General features: G+C 38.8%; 1 long non-coding RNA gene across 1 annotated transcript in view; it reads left to right on the top strand.

Moving 5' to 3' along the window:
* Window positions 1-623: 623 nt before the first annotated feature.
* Window positions 624-6,841, top strand: part of LOC148217071 (uncharacterized) — a 59,731-nt gene continuing 53,513 nt past the window's right edge. The window contains exon 1 of the long non-coding RNA XR_015796002.1: window positions 624-766. This is a non-coding gene — a long non-coding RNA (uncharacterized LOC148217071). The remainder of the gene's footprint in view (window positions 767-6,841) is intronic.

Genomic DNA, 6,841 nt, shown 5'->3' with positions numbered 1-6,841 from the left:
TAATTCTGAATACACTGCTGCCTAGTTTCATTTATTTCCTGCCACTTTTTTAAAAAAGTAGGTTTCTCTTTTATCCCCATCTTTGTGTAAATCATTTCCTATTTTCAGATGAAAATGCATACCAAAAAAAAGATGACATATATTGGAAGTGTATCTGCACATATCTATTGCCTATATCGAACAGATGGGGAGTAAATTCTTATCAGTGAGAAATAATTCATTACACACCAGGATAAAGTGCTCTGGACTGCACAGCAGAAGATACAAAACCTTGTGAGAAAACAGTAGCATAATGCATCAGAACTAGAGTACTATAGGACTAAGAAGAATCAGATTCAAATCCACTTTCCATTTGTGGATGAACTTGAGCCAGTCTGGTACATAGGAAATCAATTTACATGGCTAGATTCTGGCATTGTGCTAAATGAGTTATAATGGTCTGGTTCACTAAGCCATCAACAAATCACACATTTACATATCTCAATGGCTGTGTTCACATTTCAAAGTGTACCAAAACCATACTATGCTCTAATAGTCTCATGCGGGGACAGCAGGTAGGGTTCCTATCATATCTCTACAATATTCCTTTCTGTCTCCATTCAGCATCCAGGAGGTTGCTTCTGGTTATGAGAAAGCAGATGCAAACTGGTCCATCTCCTGTGTATACAATGCACCTTGCAGCTTATACCTTCAGCTTTTTCAAGGATATCAAGGAGTCTTATCCCTTGTAGTTCCACAACTTATACAAAAAACATTTTGTATACAGGTAAAATATTTATTCTCTCTATTATGCCAAATTAATAGATCCTTCTCTCTTCTTGAAATTCAGTATTAAGTCACATATTTTCTTTGCAGAATACCTGAAGAAATGTTGGGGGTGGGGGGTGTTACTTAATGATACAATTATAGAGCGCAAAATAAATTGAGTCTGAATTTCCAAAGGCCATATTGCATTTGTAACACTTGTTTTAGGTTTTTTTCTTTAATGGGATTTCAGCATGTTGTAAGCTGCTCTGGGAAACCTCTCTTCTGAAAAGTGAGTGGCTTACAATTTTTTCAAATAAACAAACATATGAATCAATAAATAAATACTCTGGATAGGAGCATCATCAGTGTGCAATTCCTCAAGGCAGACTTAAGCTATTTTTACAGCTTGATCCAAAGTGTTTTTGAAAAGCAAAGCTCATTTATTACAACAGGATTTGCTGCCAAGAAATTACACATAGGATTAGGGTATTCAGCTTACCATTTAGGCCAGCAATTCCCAATTTGGCATCCTTCAGATATGTTGAAATAATGGTTCTCAGAATTCCCAACTAGTGGCCATGCTGTCTGGGGATTCTAGAAATTGTACTCCCTAAACTTTTGAAGGTCATCCTGTTGGGGAAGAGCTTGTCTAGGTTTACTAAATCTATTTACTTTACTTTAGCTGAGCTTAAAGCTAAATAGGCTGAGGTCAGGTTAGTACTTAGAAGGGAGGTCCCAGAGTATCCCAGAGTGGTAGGCTAGGTTGGGAATTTGGAAAAAGAAAGCTAGAAGAAGGCAATGGTTAATGGCTTCCATATTATTGGTAAGAAGATAACATAGATGGATCTAAGAGATCACCAGGAGTCAGGCTTGACTTGAAGAGGAATTTACCTTGTAAATATTTGAAGACTCAGATTGCTACAAAAGATCTGTGAAAAAGAGTGCCAACTGATAAATTAGTGCAGATGTCTGGTTGTGCCATACCACATAATTTTGCAAAAACAAAACAGATTATTTCAACATGCCTAGCAATAACAGAGATGATTCTGCCTGCTTGTTAGAGCTTTCTCTCTCTCTCTCTTTAACTTTTTTCCTTCCTTCAAGTACTTTTCCATTAATACTACTCTAAAGAGGGTGAGCTGACCTCCCCCCCCCCAAGTTTGCTGATTCATTTCTCACCAATTGGTTGAAATCAGCTCAATCAGGCATAAGCTTTCATTAGTTCCAATTAACATCTGGCCTTTCCTCTCCCTCTACAAAACATCAGAAGTCTTTGTTTGTTTGTTTTTTTTTGGTCTAATTCATTAATTTTTGGCTGCTGACAATAGAGCAAAATGTAAATACCCACTGCTATGACATGATCCTATTGTGGCTCCATTACTTCCATTTGTCTGGTTTTGCTCTGCAAATTATCACTTCTCACTGTTCTTGTGACTGTGAGCCAAAAGGGTTATATTTAAAAGCCCTGTAGGCCAGGCCAAAAGACATAAGGCAAACCACAGCCTTATGGTCGCCAAAAAAAGCTAGACAGAGGTATCCAGGTCACTAGGAATTGAGCTGGACTCAAGCAGAGAAGAAAAGGAAACAAGAAAACACTTCAACAGTGTTCAGCAACCATAACATGGAACATTTGTCCAGCACCTCTCAAATGTTCTAAAAGTTTTCACATCTGTTAGCTTGGTAATCTTCACATCAGGCCTGTGTGATTTACCACTTAAAAAAAAAAACAGATGAGCAAATCAATCCCTTTCACTTTTACATGTGTGAGTATGTGGAGAGGCAACTTGGGGCCTCTGTGAACCAGGCGTCAAAATTGCTGTAGGCAGGATGGATCTCCACTCATTTCAAATATTTCTGTCCCATTTTTCTGTTTAAAAAGTACTTTCATTCTGGACAGTAGGATATGTAGACATTGTGCCAAAATGTGCATCCATTTATAACAGCCGTGCTGGATTTTCTAAGTATGATCAGGACCAGGGAGAGAGTCAGCATTTCCCAGAAACTGCTGGCAGGGGGACAGGAGACTTCAGTTTGACCAGAGACCACACAGCACAACACCCCAATGTATAGTGCTGACTCAATGTCTCTGCCTATAGCCAGCTTCTACAATTTTGCTCAAATTCAGCTCCATTGCTAGTTCTAGGAACAGTAAAATATCATATTCCAGCTGTTGGTTTGTGCAAAGGAATACGATCAGCCACCCATCACCTGCTTCAGTGAAATCCTACTAGCCCCTGAGCACATCCAAGGGCTTTGAGAGCTTCCTGTTTACAGCTGTGTATCCTCTTGACCAGAGCATGCTGTGCTTCCCACATCCCCAGAGCCATACATAGATCCCTTGACTTCCTGTGCAGAATACTGTTTGCTTTCCTGTCACTACAGTGCATTTGTCCTGAGAACGGCCATCAGAATTTTCTCACAGCATTGTTAACAATTGGTCATTACCTTTTCTTTTCTTTTTGAAATACGTACTGTATCTTGGACATGGAAGTATTCTGGCTTATTACTTCACAAGGGAGAGTCTCAGGCCAGAGGAGGACAAATTCCTCTTCAACGTCTCTGTTAGTGCATAAATTTGCATATCCATGTAAATGATGCAAACTATTAACACATATTGTGACCCAGCCATCTGAAAGCCCATCTCTGTTCTCAGCATTCTTAACACTGATTTTGACTTGCAGCAGGATATGAGTTTTCAGGGCTCTTCTATCCTTCTGGAAGTTCTTTGAAGGAAACACTCTTTTGACCACCCACTAGCACTCTGTCCCAGTAATGTTCCCTCTTCTGCCAAAATGCTAATTTTCATCATATGGCAACGAAGCAGGGATGGTGAAGGTGAAGACAGTGAACATGATGGAAGATTGCTAGACCTTATAACACTAAATAATTTGAAATATGACATGTGGCAAAGGATAATCCTTTAGCACTTCTACCAAGCTGGAATAAATTTTCACCCAGCTATGATAAATTTTCTCAGAACATTCTGATTTCTTTTTATGGCAGCAGCAGCCGCAACAAGAATGAACATTCAAGTCTTGCCTGTATACTCTACATAAGATCTGCAATTGGTTCTCCAAGTGTTTAGTCTTGCCTAAAAACAGCTTTCATTTTTGTACTTGGATAGAAGACCACCAGAAAATACCAGTTGAGAAGTACTGATTATTAAGGAACTGCAAACAGTACAAGACTTGAAGCTATACATACCAATTTATTTTATCTCTGGTCCAACTTGTTAACCAAAACCAATATTGTCAAAAAAGACTGCACAATGGCAACTCAAAAAGAAAAAGTCTTTCCCTAACCTTTAAGGAATCCAAATCCAATAAAATGTTTTGATCCACCACAGCTGCTAAATGTCTAATTAAAACACACACACACACACAACACCTTATTCCAATTTATAATGTTAAAAGCAAACTTGTGATTTGTGGTTGTCAGCAAAAGCTCTCATTTAGTATGAAAACTAACTGGCAATAGTTTTTTTTTTTTTTTTTAATGTGACAGAATTTCAAAGGAAATGAGACTCAGGAGAAACGTGGCTGAAATCCATGACTGGAATCTATTTCTCTGGTTTTTCCCATCATTTGGCAACTGAGCTTCAGCAGTGAAAAAAAAAAAGAAAGGAAAAAGAAAAAAGTAAGTAAAAAAAAAACTTTTAACACAATGCTTCCAGAATACTTGACACAATTAAATCTTATTTTTGTTATATATCAAAAGACTTCCAGCTCACAATACTCTCAGAAAAGCAATAACAAGCTTAATGCTAGAAAATCAAATCTAATTCTTTCATTCAATACGGCTGCATTTACTATCAGTGAACTTTGTATTAGTTTACTTTGATTGTTAAGAATTGGTGGTGTTATTTTGAGAAGATGGGATTTTTATGTAACAACGTATTAACACTCTCCGTGACTCACAGGAAAATATCTAACCAAAAACAATATGAGAGAAATGTTCTCTGACTCCTGTGAACCTGCTGGGAAACTAAATCCTTTCTTTTAATCTACGACATTTTATTAGCAGCTGTGTCCTAAACTGCTGATATGTGAAGGTAAAGGAGATACTTTGACAATCAGCTTTATAATTCTGTTGTTTGATAATGGGCTAAGTCCATTAATTTGTAGAACTGGGAGTGGTAGAACCAAGAATTGTGATCTTGTAGTCTCAGCTGACACTTATAATTGTATAATGAACCAGGGTCACCAAAGAGATCACCTACAACTAGTATCAAGTTCCCAACATTCAAAATCATCACAGTACAATTATGCCACAACTGGAAAGCAGAAGGTTATTGTGCAGAGTGGATAATCACAAGAGAAATCCTCAGAGGGAACAAAACTGCAGAGCATAGCTTTGTCCCACATAGGCATTTGCATACAGAAGTTACCCAACACTGAGAAAGCATTTGCTGTTTGGAAGAGTGAAGTAATAGTCCCAAGGCTATTTAGTAAATCTATGTCAGAGAACTCCAAACCTGTGCAGAGCAAACGTCTTCAGAAAGGGAGCCAAGTCAGGTTAAGGTCTTCCAATTATCAAGGAACTCGACTGCTTCCCCTAAGGATAAGGAGACCTGAATATCTGCTAGGTTTTATATGTTCAGCAAATGGGAATCCAACCACTATATTTTTCTTCATCCCCAGATTGTGTTAAACCCAATCTGAGACATGCATATCACTGAGTACAACCTTTTTCAATCCTATTGCATGGTTTCAGGATCAGGTTGTTTTTTTTCTTCTTCTTTCTTTATCATGCAAGCTGATACAGAGTTCTAGAGGACTCAAAAACCTGCACACTCCTTTGTGACATTCGCTAGCCATATAGTTTTCTTATGGTCAAGAGAGCAGTTTTGCTTTTTAAAAGTTAAGTACCATATATGCAGTAGGGTCAGATTAAGCATGTAAAATATGAACAAGAAGTTCTATTTACGCCTGCAGGCATGACATGCACATAGAGGGACATGTGATCTCTGTCACACTGTTCCCTCATTCCCTCTCTCTGTTTGTTGAAGAATAGTGACCGTGCAAGTGAAAACAACCACAGGCTCTTTACCTTGCAATTGCTGGCTGAAAATAGCAGTTCTCCATTGCCAAATCTTATTCTTACTTCTGAGTAGTAATACTTGGTATTGCAAGCTTCTTTCTTTCCAGCAATGTTCCCCAAACACACAGCTTCCGACCACCCCAGCATATCCCATGACTACAGTTAATATCAAAGGAAGGGAGCAATAGCCATGAATCCTCAGCAGTACTGCATGTCAAACACAAATCAAATCAAGCTTTGTGATAAAGCTTGCAAAGTGCTTTAAAAAATTAAAATGATGATTTTAAAAAAAATCAGAGTAGAAAAGGAAAGGAAGAGCAAGAATGACAACTGAATCAGGATTCAGGAATCAGGATTCAGTTGTGCAATTGTAAAGAAGACAGAAACAGAGACAACACCTATGTCTTCATTATTAGGATTCTTCACCCCACCCTTGGGTCCAACACCAGTGATTGGCATCACTGGTTACCAACCAAATAGTATTTGCCCATCCATGAAGGCCCCTAACTATGCTGCTTTCCCCCTTTCTAAGTGCTGCTTGTTTGCCTATTCCCTATGAGGAAGTGAGCTGTGAAAGGAGTCAACGTTAACAGTTGCCTTACTCCATCTCCATGGATGGCTCTATAGATTGAGCCCAGATGGTGAGCAGATGGTCACAGCCAAGAATCAGCAAGGTGAAAAAAAGAGGAAGAATGGGCCTACCAGAGGCAGCCTGCCTAAACCCCCTTTCAGCTGAGAAAGCCTGAAGCAGTACTGTTTGATCCAATCATTATACCAAACACCGAGCATACAGCCAATGTGGCACTGTGGTTAAGAGGTTGAACTAGGACTGGGGGATCCAAGTGCAAGTTTCCTCTAGATCTTCTGCAGCTCAATATCTTTAGCCCAACCTACCTCTCAAGATAGCTGTTCTAAGGATAAAATGAAATCCCTTTTGAGCTATTGTGTCCAGTTCTGAGCACCACAGTTCAAAAAACTAAGAGTTCGTGATTGTGACAGGTGTAAATATCATAAACAAACAAACAAACGTGGCACTGTCCTAGTTCAACCTCTT

The sequence above is a fragment of the Python bivittatus genome, unplaced genomic scaffold (genome assembly GCF_059951505.1).
Source record: "Python bivittatus isolate LINGU-HERP-01145 unplaced genomic scaffold, Pbiv_v1 ctg000020_np1212, whole genome shotgun sequence".
Taxonomy (NCBI): Eukaryota; Metazoa; Chordata; class Lepidosauria; order Squamata; family Pythonidae; genus Python; species Python bivittatus.
Note: the sequence above shows the minus strand (reverse complement) of the source record. Positions and strands in the feature narration are given on the sequence as shown.